At 36.9% G+C, this 21962-nt stretch overlaps 1 long non-coding RNA gene across 2 annotated transcripts in view; it reads left to right on the plus strand.

Moving 5' to 3' along the window:
- Window positions 1-21962, plus strand: part of LOC122795801 — a 123760-nt gene that overhangs the window by 72257 nt on the left and 29541 nt on the right. For both annotated transcript variants that reach the window (XR_006363860.1, XR_006363858.1), the window contains exon 3: window positions 18164-18249. This is a non-coding gene — a long non-coding RNA (uncharacterized LOC122795801). The remainder of the gene's footprint in view (window positions 1-18163; window positions 18250-21962) is intronic.

Genomic DNA, 21962 nt, shown 5'->3' on the forward strand with positions numbered 1-21962 from the left:
ATGCAGGAGAATAAAATATTGTATTGGCTACCAGTAAGGTTATGTTCTGCATATGTAGTATCAAACAAGGACTAGTATTAAATGTATAGTCCCAGTATAAAGACAAACACTTAGCACTTTTATAAATATGAAGACATATTACCATTTGTTATATACTGTATTTCAATACTTACTCTCTTTTTAAATGTTTCCAGCTCAGTTTTTCTTATTCTTCTTTTAAAAGACACTTACAATGTAAGCTGATGTGCTGTCATTTATAATATTCCAAATGATAAGAAATAAAAGTCTGCAATCAAAAAGAAATCATGCTTGACAACATTTTCATAAGCATAATGTTGCAATATTATTTAGTTCTTTCATAACATTTTGCAGTTTTTTTGTGAATAAAGATATTTGATGATTTTATGTCACGTCTTGTCTGAAGATTGCTGATCACAAATATTTGGATGAATCCATACACAAAGGTGCATCTACATTTTATTAATATTTTAGGGAAGCAAGCTGGCAGGATACAACAATTCCTCAGGTAAAATCTAACAAAGAATGGTAAATATAATAAGTATGAACAAGTGGCCTACATAAAAACTGACACTGAATAAACAGCAGATGTTTGCATGATACCAATATACAAATCAAGAAGAGAGAAAAGCTCTGCATCACTCAGGCATGATAGACTCAAATCTCTGTGAAATCATATAGCATTTAGGCAACATAAGAAAACAGAATTAGGAAGACAGAAAACAATACTAACTGATGCAATAAGAAACAAAAGGCGTAAGAAAATAAACACAAACTCTGAAGTCTGAAGAAAAGGTTGGCAGTTCAATCAGGAAAGAAGACAAAATGTTTCACAGATACACAAAGTAACAAAGAAAGATAAAGCGAGGAGCACTGAAACTTAATAGATTGGAGATGTGCAGGAAAGGATGCTAAGAAAGCATGGCTAGTTAGTCAACGGTGAGTTTAATAAGGAGCAGAAGGGAAATTTACACAATCAGTTACTTGGCTCAGAAAATGGAGCTATATCATCTCAGTGCTTTCTTAGAGGAAATTGTTATGAAATAATTGTAAAAGCTAAAGGCACACATGGTAACTGGGCCTGGAAAGATCACCCAAGAGTTCTTAGTGAACTGATGTAGAACCTGTAATACCTCTAACTAACCTTTTGTACCAAATCATGGAAGGAAAATATGGTTCTTTAAGGTTAGAAGAGGGCAGATGTGACTCCATTCACAATATTGGAAGTGAGACAGGATGAAAACCAATGACCTGTCAGTTTGTAATCTGCAGTAGATAAACTCAAGCAGTCATTGCTGAAGGAGGTAATTCTGGTTTATAATAAAGTCAGTTGGGTACAGGCATGGAAAAGAAGAATTATTCCCAGTTAAAAAAACAAACAAACAAGAAAATATTAATTTATGACATCCTGTGATTCTTCATCTGTAGAAATGTGTCCAGTTGTAAAGACCTCATTGTTGTTTAGTTTGGACAAGATGAAATAACTTTTTTATGTATGTTGTTTATCAACCCTCATACAAAGAAGAACATCAAGGGATTAATATGTAACTTAGAGTACAATTCACACGTGGAAACATCCAAAGGATAAACTGGTACAACTTAAACAAAATAATACATAAAAGTAATAAAAGTAGCATCAGAAGCAAAGTGTAGGCAGCAAACTAAATAAAACCGTTTTAATAAAACAAATAAAACTGGTGAGCATTTTCACACAATATGTGCTTCATCAGACCAATAAAATACTCCATTACAGTTATCAAATCAAAACAACCCACATATTACCTATGCAAATTTCTAGACTTGAGCAGTATACATGGAGCCACATGGAGGAGATCTCAGGAATTTTACTGAGAATAGGGAACTACACTGGATAGTGAGGTTACAGGCAGATAAGAAGCCAGGTTTAAATGACAAGGTCTCTTTAAGACCTGTGCTCAAGTCTAGAGATTTGCATAGGAAATATGTGTGTTGTTTTGATTTGATAACTGTTATATGGGTAGATGTATTTAAATGTGAAATGGAATGAAGTATTTTATTGGTCTGATGAAGCATATATTGTGAGAAAGTGCTCACTGTTTTTATTTGTTTTATTAAAACAGTTTTATTTAGTTTGCTGCCTATGCTTTGCTTCTGGTGTTACTTTTATTATTTTTAATATGTAACTTCCCCAATGTTTTCTGAATGTCAACAAGCCTCAGCTTCAGCCAATTGAAATAATGGTTGAAGGTTCAGTTCAGGAAAAGCTCTTTAATACATTTTTTGCAAGGGGTTAAACCTTCTCACTCCCCCCCCTTACTTAAATATATAACCGCCACAGCCACTCAACTATGTATAAAATGCAAACGTTTGCCCACAGAGGATCATTACTGGCACACATTAACAGCACCAGCATTTTTTATGCATGCGTGAAACCATGACTGATGAATTCAGCCTTGTCAGAATGAGACTGATAAGTTGAAATCTCTTCCATTTACCCCTCAGCCAAGTATATTGTAAGCTGATATGTATGATCATGGAAAAAGGAAATACAGGGGGATATGACAGAAAGATTTAAATACCTGTAGGTAATCTTTGGAGTTCAAGTTGCTATATCTTTTCAAAAAGAGATATGATAATAAAAAACTTTGAAAAATCTAAGACAAAAACTCAGTGGATACACAAGAAAGTATTTTACCTAGAGGGGGTGGTGAGTGATTGTAACAGCCTTGCTAAAGAAGTGAAGGTACCTAGCAGTTGCACAGAATAAAAGATCACATGGGACGAGTATAAAGTTATTTCTAAGCCAAGCTTAGGAAAAAAACATAAACCATTAAGAGTTTGTATCTGATGCAGAAAGTAAGAAAATGGGTGGCCTAAGATGGCCAAATATTTCTTATATGTTGTTGAAATGTATGATGTTTCTTTGTTTTTTAATGATACTGCTTGTGTTTAACTGATGAAAAAATTGTGTTAATTACAAATCATTTTTTGTTATTTATATTTAAACTGTCCATTTTAAGATAAAGAAATTCCATGTGTGTTTTTATTGCCATAAAGCTGTTATATGACACACATATACTACTTTTAAACTGTGACAGATGTTGCATGTACTTTATTTTTGATGATACAAGTGAGATTCAAGCACTTGTACAATATACTTTTCCCACAGCATAGCCCTCTCCATTGCCACTAGCCTCTGTCTAGATTCTTATATCCTTCCCATTGCATATCACAACCCCCCAGTCGCCTCTTGGAAAAGCCTTCATGATTACTGTTTATTTTCAGTGGATGACTAAACTTTGTAGCTGCACTGCTGGGGGACATTGTTTTAGAGTTTGGGTTCATGGCACTTTTTTTTCCTACCCACTGCTTGCTGACTATCAAAGTCTTCACTATGAGTCAGTCCCCTGCTACTAGTGGGTGGCAGCCAGTAATGGGAATGGTCATTCAGGCAGCCATCTGTTTTTTTTTTTAGCCCTGTCAGACTCCTGCACATGTCCATAGCATCCAATGAGTCTTACAATTAACACTCATGAGTCTATGTAAAAAACACAATCATAGCCTTGCTTCCTTTTAGAAAGCATGTCCATTTGATCTGGGTCTTCCTTTGCAGATCCCACTATAGACATGCACTTACCCACCGTGCCCCTGAGGGAAGGTGAACAGGTTTAAACCTCATCATTCCCTCACCTCCCCATACCAGCTCCAACAGGTGTCTGAACTGCCGGCTGAACCTGGGTCACCTGTGTCACAGGCAGGACTTTATCCTTCTATGCCTGCTTAGTGGCACTTTAATTAACCTCAGTTTTCTTGCTCTGTTTGGAAGGGTGTACAGTTACCTCTGAATAGTGCATGATAAGTGCTACAATCAAATCTTTAGTTCACTCATAGGTAGTTTCAGTGCTGAGAACTTCATTTATTTTTTCTCTCTTTTATGAGTCACAGCCTGCTCCTAGAATGATCCCATGACTTCTGTAAATGAATGGACTGTATACAGTAAACTCTCAGCTGACTGGAACTCAAGCAACCAGAAACAGAAATTGCAGAAATGCAGTACAGTTTTTGTGTTGCACTTCCTGCCCCCCCCCCCAGCGCAGAACCATACCTTACGTTTTTAGAGTTTTATAGTTTTAAAAAAGAAGATAGGAATACATTTCCTCTCTCCCCAACCTAAGAACAAGTCAAACCAAACAAATAGTATAGGATACAGTATTAGTCAGGCCTATTTTTAATAGTAACTCTCAAGCAACCAGAAACTACAGTTATCCGGCACTACCAATCCCCATGGGTACTGGTTAACAGAGAGTTTACTGTAGTTTCATTTTGTGGTTCTTAGATTTGGTTTAAAAGCCAGGTTTCCAACATCATAAGATATAGCTCTGCAAGTCTATTTAGGACTCTGTAAAGCATTTAATTTATATACAGTGCTGTATATACATTGCATAATAAACATTTGGACTAGAAATACACTGTTGTATGTATGTGTGTATCTAAACTAGTAATCAGAGTTCATCCCTGAGTTCTATGTCAAATGCAAAGGTTTGAACTTTTATAGCCATAGTACCATACAACTTACTGACACAAAATGTATAATCATTTAACTTAGGGCTACTGTGCTGTACAGCTTACTGACACAAAATGGGATGCATATAGTCATGTAACTTAGGGGTATAGTGATGTACAGCTTACTGAGACAAAATGTGACTTGTATAACCATGTAACCTAGGACTACATAATTGATGGTGAGAGAGAGAGAGAGAGAGATGTGATCACTGAATACAAGGAGTGTTGGATAAAAATGAGAGCATCATGCTGGTACAAGAGAGCAACCTGAGGATAACATCATTATATGCAACCTGGTCTCAAAGAGACTCCATTGAAAGCCTCATAAAAATATGAAGTGGTTGAATAATTCAGACCATGTTTCTGTTGTAAAAAATCATATTTATCTAAATGTGGAAGTCAAAACTGTTCCATGTAAAAATGTTCCCATGAATGCAGTTATTTGAGAAGCACACCTATAGATCATAGTATCAACATGGTTTTCAAAAACAACATAGGCAGGTCAAAATTGCAGTGACATGTTTTGCTTTTTTATATAAAATCATTAAGAAATAGCTGTGGTTCTACTTAAACAGGCATGACAACAGTCTTTTGGGGTAGCTTCATAATAAAAGCAGCATATCTATCCTAATGTGCATGCACACACACACACACACACACACACACACACACACACACACACACACACACACACACACACACACACACACACACACACAACAACAACTGCAGTAAGTAGAAGCAAGAAAAAGGATCCTAGCTAGCACTGGTTGCAGAAATGTATAAGACCAACCTAATATACAATATTCCTTAGGTTTCATGCTCCTAAGCCTTTATGTTGGCATCAATTAACAGTGTATGTCATTAACTGGGTGGAGGAAGGTGGGTGCACAGTTATTTGGAAACACTTTGTCTGGCATCCATTTTTTATTTCCATATTTCTTTACTTCTGATGATGTGAAATGGGTCTCAAGCAGTTAGTAAAAATACGTGATTAGAGAATATAGTAACATTTATGCCAACAGAATATTGTTTAGTTGTGTTTTATAAGACTTCTTGATGCCAATTTATTGTTTTCTGGTAAATGGACTTTTAGACTATGTACATTTCAATTTGTTGCAGTATCCTGTATACTTATCTGCTGTAGAACAGTTAGAAAAGTTTTTTTTTTTTCATACAATGCACATTAAGTAGGTGAAAATAGTATGAGACAGCAGGACCACATAGAGACACCTGCTGATCAGAACCTGCACTCTATGATGATGTCATGTGTCGGCATCAGAACCTGTACTCCATGATGATGTCATGTGTTGGCAGCAGTCTGGATACAAACAGCCCTGTCATACTTGATTGGGTTTTACCCTCTGCATTTTGCTGACCTTACAAAGGCCAGTTAGTCGTTAGGCTAGAGTTTACATTTTTATTTCAGCATGGTGTTTTATAACATCTGCATATCACTGTAAGAATAAAGAATGTTCATATGCATCCAGCCAATATAAAGAGTGTATCTACCATAAACATCAACTAAACAAGGAAGCTGCAGTGGGAATACCAAGGGAAAAATGACTACAGTCATAACCAACTTTATGCTTGGGCTGTAAGCAAGGAAGCTGCAGTGGGAACACTGAGGGAAAAATGACTACTATCACAACCAGCTTTATACTTGGGCTGTAAGCACAAATACAGAGCTCATAAAATGAATTTGGATCCTGTTAGGACAATGAACTCCTTTTGATCTCCTAACATCTGGGCTGTATTAACATCAATTGCTTTAACATTGTAGAAAGTCTGTCATCAGCATAGGCATAGATTTTGGTAAACTCTCAAGCTACGGTAGCAATGTAACAGACAGACTTCTCAAGATGACATATCCAAACTCTGCATGCCATGGTAATTCCTGAAAGTTCACTGTTGTTTCTGGGGTGCAACCAGTTCCTCCTCCACTGATGACTAATCTTGTGTTTTCAGATACTAACAGTGAAAATGATGAGGACTTTATCCTATTCAGTTTGTTATAAGGAACTATGATGTACAATACTATAGTAGTTAAATCTTTCTTCCGCCAGCATGGACTTAATGCGTACTCTGAAGTTTATTCTTCATGAGATAACTTTCAAGCAATGGTACATCTAATGTAAAACTAGCAGGTTTTTTTTTTTTGAAAAAGAGTATATCACCAAAATCAGCTTAAGACCAAAACCTGGATGGGTGGATCCACATATGTATATCTGTCTCTTGATTGTAGTGTAGCTGGTTAGTAGTTCATGTTCGTGGTGAACTACCAAATATTTCTTCCAGAAATGGCCAAAGGGATAAGTTCAACTTCTTTTTTTGTACTGAACTCAATGCTTTACACTCTATTAAGTCATTGTCAAAACATGAAATGTTTCTTGCTGGTAAAAAAAAGTAGATTTGAATTGACTTTCATACATACCAATCACTTTGGATGGGGATGGCTTTGTACCTTATAAAATTACATACTGTAAAAACTGAACTAGTCTAGAAACAAAATATTATTTGTACAGTGGTCAGTGCTCCCAATAGAAGCATTGTGTTTATTGAAAATATGTTTAGCAGTCTTGATTATGTAAGTCCAATCTGGACTTCTTTGTTGCTTCCCTTTGCCACTCAGCTTTTGGATCTGAATCTAGAAAACATTTGCTAACATAAACACATGATATGAGGGGCAAAAATGGTTCTGATCCTAAAAATAATTAGTATAAGCAGTTAAAATCTTACAGATATTTGTGGACTTTACATCATGCATTGTGACATATCCATTTCAGTAACCAACTGTAAATAATATACGGTTTATCTAGTATACATAGTCCAGAATGATCCCCTGCAAGTACAGCAGTGCATGTAAGGTGCACAAATTCAACAGGGACCTTATGGACTATGATAAGGGGAGACCATTTGTCCCATTTAAAAGTGTCAAATTTTCCAATGTTGGCCCTAAGTCCAACAAAAGGAAATGCCCAAGGCCAATATTAAGGAACTAGTTTTTCATCTATGGGTACATCAGGGGAGGAGTCTGAGATGGCACCAGGTATAACCTCACCCACACCAAAACAAATCCATACCAGCATGGATTTCCCTTTAGGAAACCTAAACACAGGGGTGGACGCAAACACAAGAAACATAACAAATGTGGAGACTACTCCAAATCATGAGCAACAAGTAGGGTCTAATAATGTCCTCAACATCTCCTCTCAACCTCTCACTCCTGAACAATTGGACTTACTTAATAAAGGTTTAACTTTTGTATCAGATTTTTTTGTGGCAGAAAATGATTTTGTGTCGGATTTATACTCCTTTGGGAGAACATTAAACTTGAAACAATTTTTTGATGAAAATGATAATACTTGTATTACTGACCATGCTTTTTATTTTCAGAGATCGAATTTTGTGCCACCTATGCATCCTGTGGTACAATTATTTTTACATAATGTCCTCAAAGATCGACACATATACCATGGGGAAACCCGGATCAAACCACACAATCTCTCAAATATCCAACAAAGGGGACTGATGGAACTTAGATCCAACACAAATATTGTTATTGCACTGGCAGACAAAGGGGGGGGGGGCTATTGTGGTTATGGATTTTAACACTTATAATAATGAAGTCTTAAGACAACTTGATAATTGCTTGTTTTATATGGTAATGCCATTGGACCCCACCAGTACATTTAAACATCAGACTGATGACTTCCTTAAGTTGGCTGTGGATGAAGGGATCATATCTAATAACACTGCCAAACATCTTACTGTAACTAATCCTAAAAGGCACTATATATATATTTCCTACCTAAAATCCACAAATCATTAACTAACCCTCCGGGAAGACCGATTGTTTTGGGTAGGGGATCATTAACAGAACCTCTACCGGTTTTCCTAACACAATACTTAAAACCTCTCTTGCCCCTGGTGAGATCTAGAATATGGGATACTACTGAATTTCTACAAATACTATCAGATGCTCAGTTTGAACCCCATTGTTTTTTCTGTACGCTGGATGTGGCCTTCCTATACACCAACATCCCACATTGGGCTAGCCTTTTGGCCGTAGAGTATTGGTTGGGTGTTGCTGAATTATATCCTCCAGGTTTTAATACGTTATTACTAGTGATGACGGAACATGTTTTGACCAAAAATGTTTTTTACTACCAGGACAAATGCATCTGGCAAACCAGGGGAACGGCTAAGGGGGCATCTTTTGCCCCCATTTATGCTGACTTATTCATGGCATATGTAGAAAAACATATCATATATGACCCCTCACATAATTTGTTTTTGCCAGAAATGGATATCTGGCGACACTATTTGGATGACTGCTGGCTCATTTGGAATGGTGATTTGAAATATCTACAGGAATTTGTGGAATACCTGAATGGAAATAAATGGGGGATTGAATTCACCTGTACACATGATCTAAACCAAATCACGTTTTGGATGTTTTAGTTACCAAAAATGTGGATGGAACTTTGGATACACAGGTTTTCCACAAATTTCCTGAATATAATTCCCTCCTACATGCATCAAGCTACCATCCACCACATGTCATTCACAATATACCAAAATCTCAATTTATGAGAATTAAATGCATTTGTTCTGGTAGTGACAAATATGACCATCACAAAACAGATATGGTCAGGAGATTTAAGGAACGTGGGTATAAACCTGGAGTGATTACCATGGCATGCAGGGAGGTCAGTGGTATGCCAAGACAGGAATTGTTACAATATAAACATAAATCCAACAAGTTAGACCATATTAGATTGATTACTACATATGGGTGTAACACAGGCATTTTCTGTGATGTGGTACAACAAAATTGGAACATTTTACAGGCAGATGAAAAAATTAGGGCTTTGATTGATGACAAATGTTGATTTGGGTTTAGGAGGGGAAGGACGTTGACATCCCACTTTAATCATTATAAGGTGGGAGGCCGGGTGCTTGCTCCAACCACATAGTCCACTTTTATGGGTGATATACTTCAGGGATGTTATAGTTGTGGCCATTGTGTACATTGCAACAGACTCAGACTAAAATGTTTAGCAGCCGCAATACCAGTAAGGTTTATGATATCAATTTTTTTGCCAATTGTTCATCTTACTGGGTTATATACTTAGCCACTTGTCCATGCTCAGCCTTTTATGTGGGTCAAAGGTCCAGGCCAGTGAAATTTAGGATCAGTCAGCATTTAAGTGACATGAAATTAAAAAAGCATACAAATGCATTATACAAACATGTGGTTAATCACCCCTCAGCATCTTTTAGATTCACTGTCATTGATATCATTAAAGGGGATAGAACAAATAAAACTGGCTGGCACAATATACTTAATAGTAAAGAGAAAAGATGGATCATTAAGCTAGGTGCTTTAATTTCTCCTGGGTTAAATGAAGCATTGTGAGCAGCCAATGAGTTTTCTTTTTTGATAGATGGGTGTGTATATAAGGAGTGGTGATTTTCAATTATGGTTACACTGAGGAAGGCTTGAAATTTATGCCGAAACTGGTCTGTCTGTATGTGATAACTACAATAAAGTTACACTTTATACACCTTGGTGCTGGCTTTTTGTTTTTTTGGATTATCTAGTATACACAGAAATATTAAATAGGAATTGTGTTTGTTAGATCTTGAAGTCATTTTGATCACACCTCTTCCATGACCATATTGCAAGTCATGAAACAGAAAATACTTGGATAATGAAATCATGAATATATTTTCTTTATCAAGAAACAGGAACATTGGCCAGGATTAATGAATGCCTACACTTTGCTGTAATCTTGTGTGCGTGACAAGCACTCTGGTATTCATTAAACAGCTCTATGATTTGCACCTGGCTGTAAAACAATGGTAAGTGGCAAAATATACTAATGAGGAAAAAAGTGGTGAATTAATTGCCAATGAAGGAAATCAACATAATGGAGCAATTCAAAAATGTTCAAAACCCATGCCTACATGCCAGTCTTGCTTTTGGCCTCAGTTCCAATACTCTTTGGAACACAGCCACAAAAACACTAGCAGTAGCAACTCCTAGCATTTTTTCTTTGTATCATTAATTTGTATATGCAACAGGCATTAATACAAGATGCTGGTGCTGCCAGAGCTTGACCTGGAAGGTGAAGAATGCTTACATCACTTTTGAACTATCATTGACCTCATGACAAAGAAATAATGGAGCAATACAGGATGGACAGGAATACCTTACAGCAAATAGACATTCTGCCGCCCTCACGTGACGCCCCCAGGAAATCATGGAGAACCTATCCTAGTGGAAACCAAAATATGTGTAACATTACATATACTAGCTACAAGCACATTTCAAAGACCCACAGTGGACATATTAGGGGTGTCACAGGCCTCAACCTCTAGAATATTACATCAAAGTCTCAATGCAATGCTACAACATATAAGGGACCATATCTGGTTTCTACGTATCCCAGGGGATGGAACTACCATCATACAACATTTCTATGCTATGGCGCATTTCTCTGATGTTCTGGGGGCTATAGGCTACATACACATCAAAATAAATGCCCCACCTTGTGAATAGGGAAAGAGGTACATCAACAGAAAAGACTGTCATTCTGTCAACTGTCAGGTGGTCTGTAATGTAACCCTAATAGTTTCAATGACCCTCCCATAAACAGACCTGTGACCTGTATCTAAAGTTTTCTAGGGATGACTTCCCACAAGGACATCTAATGGGGTATGCAGGTTATGCACTGGAAACCCACCCAACCCCACAGAGCAAGATTACAACCATGCACACACTCAAACACAGAATATTACAGTGTGTTTTTCAATTGCTCAAGTCATGTTTCTGATGTTTAGATATATCTGGAGGTGCTCTGCAGTATGGCCCAACCATATCTGTCAAAATACTGACAATCTGTGCCATGTTACATAATATTATTGTTAGGAAACAGTTGCAACAGAGAAAGCAAAGCCAATGGCTGCAGTTATCAGAATCACAAGCAGGGCCAGCAGGGCAACCAGGCACAAATGAGGAGTCAGATGAATAAACAGCTGGAGGTGATCCTGGCAGACAGATGTGTACCCAATATGCTATGACCCTGGCGAAGAGGCAGGGAATAAAGCACACACTCATAACCTAAATAAAAGCTTAAGAAGCTAAGCACATACAATCAGTAACAGTGATTCATGCAACATTTTCAACCTTTACTTGCCCATGTAATGGCTGTGTTCTGTGAGCATCAGACAGAGTCAGCCCTAGAAGAACGAACTTGTATCAGCAGCATTAACCAATGTAAGTTATGAACCTGTAAATAAGAGATAAATGATTACAGTCATATGCAAGTATTGTCTTTCACTAAGATAAAACATTGCTTAGCTGTACAGGAATGTCAGCAGTAACTCTTGAGTGATATATGCAACTTAAAATATAAAAAAACAAGCAAGATATTAAGTTATATAAAATGGCTTTTCACAGTGCATGTATACAACCTGTGCATCAAAGCAGTCCCATATCAAACCAACCCCCACAATGTTAACTTAAATTCCACCATCATCCACATAGGTACATACTTAAGCATACTCATGCAGCCCTAATAAATAGAAAATATAGCATAACGACATAAGACACAAACTAGGAATATGCCATCCAACAGAATATAACAAACAAATAAATATAGGCCAAACACATATGCTTGGTCTGAACACTTCTGCATGTTACGCATAAAAGGATGTCCACGTTAGACACCCTGACAGTGACCAGGGTGATCTCAGCATCATCTGCACAAGGTGCTGAACAAACAGTAAATCATAATTAAAAGCACAGTAGTACTAATAACATAATTAGAACTACAATTAAGAGCACAACCTAAATAACACTCTGCAGAAGCAGAGCAAAAAAAAAAATGCAGTTCGTACAATACTTTTGATGAAAGCAGACATCTGACTAAGCAAGCATTAGCTGTCTACTCTGTGCAACAGATGTTGGCAACCAAAGTCATGTGCTAAGGACAAGGCACATATATCATCACTTGCACAGTGTGGGGGTTACAGGAGGACAAGCCTGACAGAAAAGAAGTGTGTGTGTGTGTGTGTGTGTGTGTGTGTGTGTGTGTGTGTGTGTGTGTGTGTGTGTGTGTATACGTGTGAGCAAGAAATCATGGTAGGAACAAATATGCATTGTCAAGACCAGGAGCACCAGATGGGAAAAAGTCAAATATTAAAGAGTTATATACATGTGTGAGGTGACACGGAGAAGATGAGGTGTACTCAGTGTGGGTCTGCAGGAACGCAGTCAAAGCAATTGTGCTAGCGGCTCCAGGACAAGTGTGAGCCATGTATAGTAGAGGATTAATTTTAGTGTCACTGTCCCTAACCACGTGAATTACCTTGACAAGGAGTTGCACTGCTAGTTCCACGACCATAGCTAGATGGTGGGGTGCTACCTGAAAGTGAATGTTGTCTGCTGGATGAGCTCTCATCATGACTATGTCCAAGACTATGACCACATGGTCTACCACATCTGGGTGGTGACAACTCAATTACCAATGAACAGTGAAAGTAGTAACACTACAAGAGAGGGAACTGGCATGGCCATGTAACCTAACATCTGATAATGTTGCGTCTCTTTGACCATGTGGATGCTCACCCCCACAGCATTAATTCCACAACAGACACTACACAATCCAGTGTGTCATTCATCTGGTCTAATAACTCACACACATGATTCAGGCAGTCTCACACATCAGACTGCATGACATGCAGTTCTCTATGTCTTCTGAGGCCCTGTTGGAACTTTTGTTGTGCCTCCATGATGACCTACAAATACATTACCTGACACCTACTGATGCACTTCAACATCAGGGGGAAGGCAGAAAATGTGCCTACTCTGAGCACCTCTACCAACACCCCTATGCTTTACCCTTATGATGCTAGGGGAAAATTTCAAAAGCCCGGCAACTGAGGTAACCACTCTACCCTGATCATACATGTCACCCTCAACCTGTCCTATCTCAGAGGGCTCCATATCATGGTTATGTGTAGGCATACTGAGTGTGTTCAGACTGTGAGGATGGGATACAAAAGCCACAGCCTCATTGTCAGACATACCCTCTGGAACCCACACTGACCCTCTTCATCAAATCCATCATCATTAGAAGCTACCAATATTCTGACATCAAGTGGTAGAAGCTCCAGCATGCTGGTTGCAGGCTCACCTATGATTATAGCAATAAAACCTAAAAAAAAAGAGAAATACAAAAAAAAAATGATCAGACATATGCTACATTGACCTGAGTAAATCAATAATAGATGCAAGTGCAAGTAAAAATTCTAGCAAGATAGATTTAAAGATTAATATATAAATGAAGATGCAAAAAAGTTGTGCCGATAACATTTGTAGGTGGTCATGGAACCTCAATATCAGATGTGCCTAGGCAGACAAAATGGAGATGGAAAATGATGATAAGCATTAAACAGAAGATAACACATGAAAGACAACTATTTATAAATCTTGAAATCATTTTTTAATCTATCTATTTGAATGTGATACCTGGAGGATCAGCAGTAGAGAGCCTTTGGTTATCTTCCACCTTTTCACCCACATCCATCGCAACACTGAGTAACTCCTCTGGACTGCCTGGATCCCTTACAGTCAACAGGGAGCATCTCCTTCTCAGTGAGAGGTGGTTCAGTAGTAGGACCACTCCATTAGCTCTCTGTTCCACTGCAACAGCACTGGCTCTTTTTTTCCCTTGGTAATCATGTTACTGGTGCAATGTCTGATAGCCTGGTAATCACAGCCATGGCCACTCACAGCATGCACATCACCAATCACCTTCCACTAGTGATGATCATAGAAAGGCTTGTCAGCTATGGTTTTCATTAAGATGTATGAACCATATTGACAGAGAACCTGCACTATAACCCCATTCTCAGCATCTGAAAATGCAGGTTTACTTGGCCCAGATTTTTTAGATGTTACATCCCTGCATTGAAGTAAAAAAAGAGTATCAGAAAAGTGAACAGGGGCTGTGTGCTTACAAGATGATCTACATTGGGCAGAAAAGAAAAATGCATTTATGCAGGCATCATCTTTAAAAAAAAATGTAAATATACGATCTATACAAATACAAACATCTAACACATAACTTTAACCCCCCCCCCAAGCAATAACACAAATGAAAAAGTGGAAAGAATTTTGTTAATGTCTGGAATATAGAACACATTAGCAATGAAACAAGTGTATAATATGGCACTTAAAATATTCTGTATTCAGAAGTCTGTTAACAATCCTAAGGACACAGCGAGAACGCAACTTTTATATGGAATACAAGTCAATGATCATTTCAATAGCAACTGTTATACCTTCCTTACCAAAAGAACATTGCAAAGTGTAGCAGCACTCAGTTAAGTAATAAAAATCAAAGACTTCCTACAAATAAAATATTTCCTCCAACCTGCAAACCATAAATGGCAAGAAGACAGCCCTTCTAATGGAATAGAATTGTTTATGTCAGACATACAACAAACTTACCACAGAACATTTTCTGAAAAAATCATGTTAATATTGATACTTCTCTTAATTTAAAAATGTGTTCACAGCCTCAGTGAAATGTTACCATAAACCCATGTAACATTAGTAGAGGATAATTGCAATAGCAAGTGTTATACCTTCTATATCAACACAAATAGGCAAAGTACAGACACCACTTTCCGTTTTCTAGAAAAAACATACTAAAATCATAAATGTAAGCGGTATTTGTAAAGAGTGTAACATACCTTGACAGGAATTGTAATAAAGTTCTTCAAACAGAATGCAATTTCTGTACTTTGACTCAGCCAAACAACATCATCTTAAATTATGAAGCAGTTGGTGAACCCAGGTAGTCTTTCTTACTACAATGGAAGTGCTTTAGTTTATATCATATATATTAACTCCCCTGGATACCTGGAATATGTAAATCTGCTGTCATCTCATTATCATTCCTGAATGACTCAGTATGCTGAGCAGGTAAACATGGTGTGAGGACCTGCAAGATGCCATGCACACACCATAACAATACAAAAGTGAGTATTTAAAAATATGGCCAGCTAAGGGCTTGCAACTGTGACTCATTAGGAGGTATGTATGAGTAATTAATTAATTAATTAATTAATTAATTAATTAATTAATTACTTGATATATTTTACATTTGTTGACTGGGATAGTCCATTTTCAGTGGAGGCCCATGGATAAAAGCTCCAGTTACACATATATACATAACAAATGAAGAGGCAGACAGACAGCTCACACAGCCCCTTCAGAGACAATGAATTTTACAGAGTATGGTACTGAGACAGTAAAGTGTTGTCTTCACAGAGGAAAAACAATAAGGTTTCACAGTTTTTCATATTATACATGGCTTAAAAACATTTCACAGTGATAACAAATTATATAAAGCTGAAATAGGTAATGACATTAAAAGACAGTAGGTATAAAATGAAGCTGGAACGTAATTAAGTGTTTAACACTTCTGCTACTTTGACGTACACTTATAGAGTGTGTCAGGGAGAATAGACCAACAGCAAAGTTTGTGATTATGTTGACCAACTGACTTAGAATGTAACCTTTATACCACCTTTATGAAAATGTAAGAGGTAACTGTGCTTCTGACTAAAAAGTGTCAATAAGTCATATCAAGTGTATACAGCCTAAACATACCAACAGATACGTTGAAATAAATTCAAATGATAATGCAGTCATGTTACAAATACATCAAAAGAGAATAATGCTCACAAGCAAAAGGGAATATCACAGTCTTGTATTGCATACATTAGTTTGCACTGTGGCACACTTCAGTAACATAACTTGTGCAATTATCACATTCAGAGTTCTATTGTGAAAGGACAAAGGACAAATGTGAGAACATGGGTATATTGGTCATTAAATGTACAATTTTTGAATTACAAAGCTAAGTATATGTGCTCTACTATCTCTACGTCATAATTTTTAAATTGATGTGGCAAACACTGTTCATCTTGTCAATATTTTATGATAATGTCATGGTTTCACAGTTCAGTTCTAGAGAGGGTGATGTCTATATGAGGGTAGGGATCCTTAATGTCCATATTGTAATGTTATAAGACTAAAGAGTTGAGAAATCATCACAGTTATTTTTAAATTTCTGTTTATATTCACCCTTTGCAAGATGCTTGGCATTATGCACTGGGGACTGTCAGTGGATGACAATTCAATTCCCAAGACAAAAACTCAAAAATTTAATTTGAAATACCATCAGTAACACAAGTAAGACTGGTGCCATTGCTCATCAGTCAGCAATCTGGACAGTTCTGATTTCCAAAAGGACACCTGTTATGTAACTTTCTCTGTGACTCAACATGTTAATGCAGTAAGATATGATTAGCAGTACCAATAATGCAAAGTTTGATTCCAGCTTTGGATATTTTGAAGTTAGTATTCATAGTTAAACAATTTTTTGTGTCCTGGAACTTGAAGTACAATTGTAATTTTCAATGTTTGGGTTATGACAAAAGAAGTATGTTTAACGGATGATAAACAAAATAACTTTGATGTGTGTCTCTTAGTCTTCTGGCTGTCATTTATAGTTCTAGCACATTTTATGTGTATGATTAACAAATATGCCAGTGAGGAAATGAAATCAGCAACAGGATGAATTGTGAGATATGGATCCCTTATCAAAAACAATGTAAATATGTCTGAACAAGTACTTACTACATAAATTAATTTCCTTAACACAAGTGTAAATTTTAGTTGCATATGCCGTGTACAACATGATTTTATGTAATAGCCTGTGTGGCCCCTTCCACAATACACTGCATGACATGAAGCATGATTATCATGTAGCAAATACTGTTAAAATAATGAATGCTTCAGGGTAATAGCATTGTTGCTGGGTACAAATGTATATATTTTGACTTTCCAGTGGAATTAGTGATCCTTACCATCAACATTTCACTTTTAGAAGGGCACTTCTTGGATAAATCAGCAGAGCCATTAATGTGCTTCTATTAATTTATACACACATACATACACGTGCACACACACACACACACACACACACACACACACACACACACACACACACACACACACACACACACACACACACACACACACACACACACACACACACACACACACACACACACACACACACACACACACACACACACACACACACTACATTTGTTAAGTGGTCTATCATTGCATACAGGCTGGTACATGTGAGTTGGGTTCCAACTCCCTGCCATGTTTCCAGATATCCTTGTAAAGACATGGCTGGCAATGAAGAGGGTGGTGTTCCATTTAGAGACAAAAGGTGGTGTCAGGAAGAGGCCATGATTGGGTCTCATTACAAGGTTTTGGCTTGGAATAGCTTGGTCAAGGCAGTCACCAGTGAAACTGGCTTTCATTCACTGGTGAACAATGTCATCACCATTTGAGTGACATGAAAAGGTGCAAGCAGGGCTGTCTGAGCTGATGGGAGGCAGAATTTTAAACTAACACCCCCAGGTTGTGTAAGTATAGTGAACTATCAGAGCAAGTCTATGGATTGTCATGGCAATATTTCATTATGTTCTTTTTTTCCAGTTTTCTGTTCTGTATACCTTCTGAAGAGATAGATTGCAATAGAGAAGCTTATCAAGAATGATTGGTACATCTCAGAGAGGCACATGGTAAGTATGGCTCTGGTATGAATGCTAGCAAATTCATAATAGATCAGAAATGTATTTAACTTTATCAAATCTTGCGGAATCTATCCATATGAGCTCGAGATATACACAACTGAGTAGGCATATATTACATATAGCAGCAGCAACAATCTTTTATTACAGAATAATATATAAAATGTATGCTTTGCAATCATTAATTAACATTTCACTTTCCATCTTTGTAAACTTGATTTCTTAAATTGGAATGCATATATCATATATGCAATAGTCAACTGTTTGCCTAATGTCTACAAAAACAATGAGATTGATGTGTTTTATGATATATAAAATGACTTCACATCCACATATGGATGTGCCAAACATGACCATATGTATGTGTATATTTGGATATATTTTGAACTATTAATATGACATCTCCACCCTAGCTCTGTCTGTTTTTTTTTATTTGTTTTAGCATCATAATCCCTGCTGAAACAAAAATGACCATCAGTATGGGGAACTAGACTGACCATTGGGCTCAGACCAAACTGTCACTGTTGCCTCCACAACTCCTGCACTACCTGCTCCAACTGTGCCAGGTGTCACTGCTCTGGAGGCTGGTGCAGTGTTACACACTGAGTACTAGTAGTAGAGGTGACAATTTTGTCAGCCATCAGGAGCTGCCAGGGTTGGTGTAGGACATTATGGAGTGGCGCCTTGGTGCCCATATTGGTGAAATTGGGAAAGTCCTACCAAGCTGATGTCTCATCCAGCACTGCCTCAGGTGTCTGTGACAGGAGACAGTAATGATCCCCCTGAGCATGATAACTAGATTTTTTACTGTACTCATACTGGACATGGATGTGTCTCCGATGCCCATTAACTATCCCAAATCATGATGTCCCCAGCCTTTTTTGTCCATCACCATCTCTGTCTGGCTTGTATGTCCTGTATGCCTGCACATGCTACCTAACTTACCATACCTACCTAACCCTCTTCTTCTTAACCACCTTGCCCAGTATTCCTCTCTCTACAATAACAAAAAAAAAAAAAAAACAAAGCAAAAAATGAAATGGGCACCTTTCCCCAAAAATGTGTGCCCCATGCATAGCTCACCACTTTGCCTATGTGTGTGTGTGTGTGTCTGACATACTTCATTTGGTCCAAATGGCCATATAGCAATATTAAGTGGTCCACAGAGTCAGACTGACACAAATATATATATATAATTTTCAATCCAGTCACCACCTCGGGATTCCTGCTATGTTTGAGATTCCAAAAATTCTCAAAAACATAGAAAACCCTCCATTTAGATCTATTGCCATTGGCCAGGAATCCAAGTCTTAGCCTCTTCTAAAATACATGGAGAGATTTTTGAAACCAGTTTTCAGTGAAGTCCCACACCCGTTCAAAGATTCTGGGGACTTCTTGAGCAGACTAAAACAAGATGTTTATTATGAAGCTAGGTTTGTTAACAATTGATGTGTTAGATCTGTTTACCTGTATTCTTCAAAAAGAAGGCTTAAACCTCTTTAACAAGACCTTTTTGAGTCTTGATTTTTTAAGTGGAAAAGATATTCAAATAATCATGGAATTTTCACAATTAACTTTGAACAGCAACTTTATTTATTTTGAGGTGGAGAGACAGTGAAACAGATTAAGGGAGTTGCAATGGGTGCAGCTTATGTTCTAATTTTCACAAATGTCATTATGTCTCCTGGGAGATGAAATACATTTTTAAATTTGAATATTATAAATATTGTACATGATACTTAAGACACCTTTGTGATATATTTAGTCTTTGGACTGGCACAAGTGATATCTTGGGAGAATTTGTTGATTACATCAACAGCAGAAGTTTTGTTTAAAATTTAGTTATACTTTTTATTTAGAGAAAACAACTTATTTAGATCTAAGTATTTAAAAAAAGAATGGGCAATATGCATGTAGTATTTTCAGAAAACCCACCTTAATAGTTAATTTACACTTTAATTTTTTTCATCCAATTAAATTGAAGAGTGGACTAATTAAAGGGCAATTTATTAGGTTAAGAAAGTTGTTTTCTGATAATGATGCATTTAACCAGGAATGATTTAAGTTGATGCAAATGTTTTTTGGACAGAGGTTACCCAAAAAATTGGTCTCTGATATTTATAACAAAGATAAAGGTGGGAAGGTCTTTAAATTTCAAACATCTGCTTGGAGCGGAGTTACCCACAGAAACTGGCAGGGACATTTACCTTCCCTGAGACTGTGAATCCATTTGAGAGAGCTTTTGTATATAATACAGGGAGCAAGGAATGTTATAAATGTATTTAAGAAACATTGGAACATTTTAAAAGCCTGTGATTCCTCCACCTCTTTGATTGGAGAGACCCTGTGCTTTATCTTTAAAATTGCACACAACATAAAAACTGTGTTGGAAAAGAGTCATGTAGTTGTCAACACAAAAACATGGAATAGGTACCAAAAAGTCTAGACACTGTAGCCAATGTCTACACATTTTTACAGAAGACTATACAGTTAAAGAATTCATGTGGTAAATGCACTGTTAATTTTCAGCACGGTAACTGCCAGAGAAAAGGTTTGGTACATCTGGCAATTTGTTTCACCTGACATAGTTTATATGTGGGTAAGGCAGAAAGGGGTTTACATAGGAGGTATTATGAGCATTGCCATATCACCAAAATTAATATTAAAAATGCTTTGTATAAACATTTGATAATATGTAAACATTAAAATATTTTTTATTTGCGATTTTAGAAAATGTTCCCCTTGACTCTAGAGGTGGACTGTAATAAGACATGTTAGAATAGAAAGAATCATTATGGCAATTTAGGCTTCATGCCCCAAATCCACTTTAAATGGTTATATTTCAATTGCAACAGTACTTTATATGTAAGCTGCCAAACTTTAAACTATGGTATCGATTTCTTGGTTCAAGGATTGTAGCGATTTATTTACTTTTTATAGGCTTGGCAGCCTGGGATTTTCACCTTTTAGGTTAACATGTACTTGGTTTGGTGGCTATATAATTGTATTTGAGTGGCTTTTACATAATTACTTTCTTACCTTTACTAGCATTTTAATTATAGTTGTTCTGTGTTCTTTTATTTTTCTACTATATGGCATTCAGTTCAACAACAATTGTGTTGTTTGTTACAGCATACATATTTTCATACTACCATATTTTATATTAGTCATGGTTAAATTGATGAATTGTGATTTCAAACTTTTATTGTTTGTAGAATTAAATATATTACATGCATACATACATACATATTCATTGGGATGGTTTTGTTTAAGATTCACTTGTATCATTACTTACGTTAAGTATGTTTTGTAGTATAGTTCTGATGAAGTCTCATAGTTTGGGACAACATTTATTAAGTTATTGTTACCCACCCCTGATGTGGTAACTATTCAAATTCATTAAAATATTTGTGCAAGTGCAAAGTTATTTTGTGAAGAGGTGGACAGATATGGTGCTCTCCCACCACCACCCTTGGCATTCCTCTGTTCTTCTCCCCCCTGTGTCTTACCCTCTGCTTTCCCCTCATTTGCACCACTGTCCTGACAAACCCTTTTCACACATTTAATCTGGTTAAAAATAAAATCACACACCACACATATGGCCAGAGATGGCCCATCAAACAAACTGTCAATATTTGTGTTACAATTGTCATTATTGTGATGAAGCCTGATGCCTACATTCTCCCTTGCTCCAGTATTTTGTC

This window comes from Protopterus annectens, chromosome 2.part2, assembly GCF_019279795.1.
Source record: "Protopterus annectens isolate FY-2018-M chromosome 2.part2, PAN1.0, whole genome shotgun sequence".
NCBI lineage: Eukaryota > Metazoa > Chordata > Ceratodontiformes > Protopteridae > Protopterus > Protopterus annectens.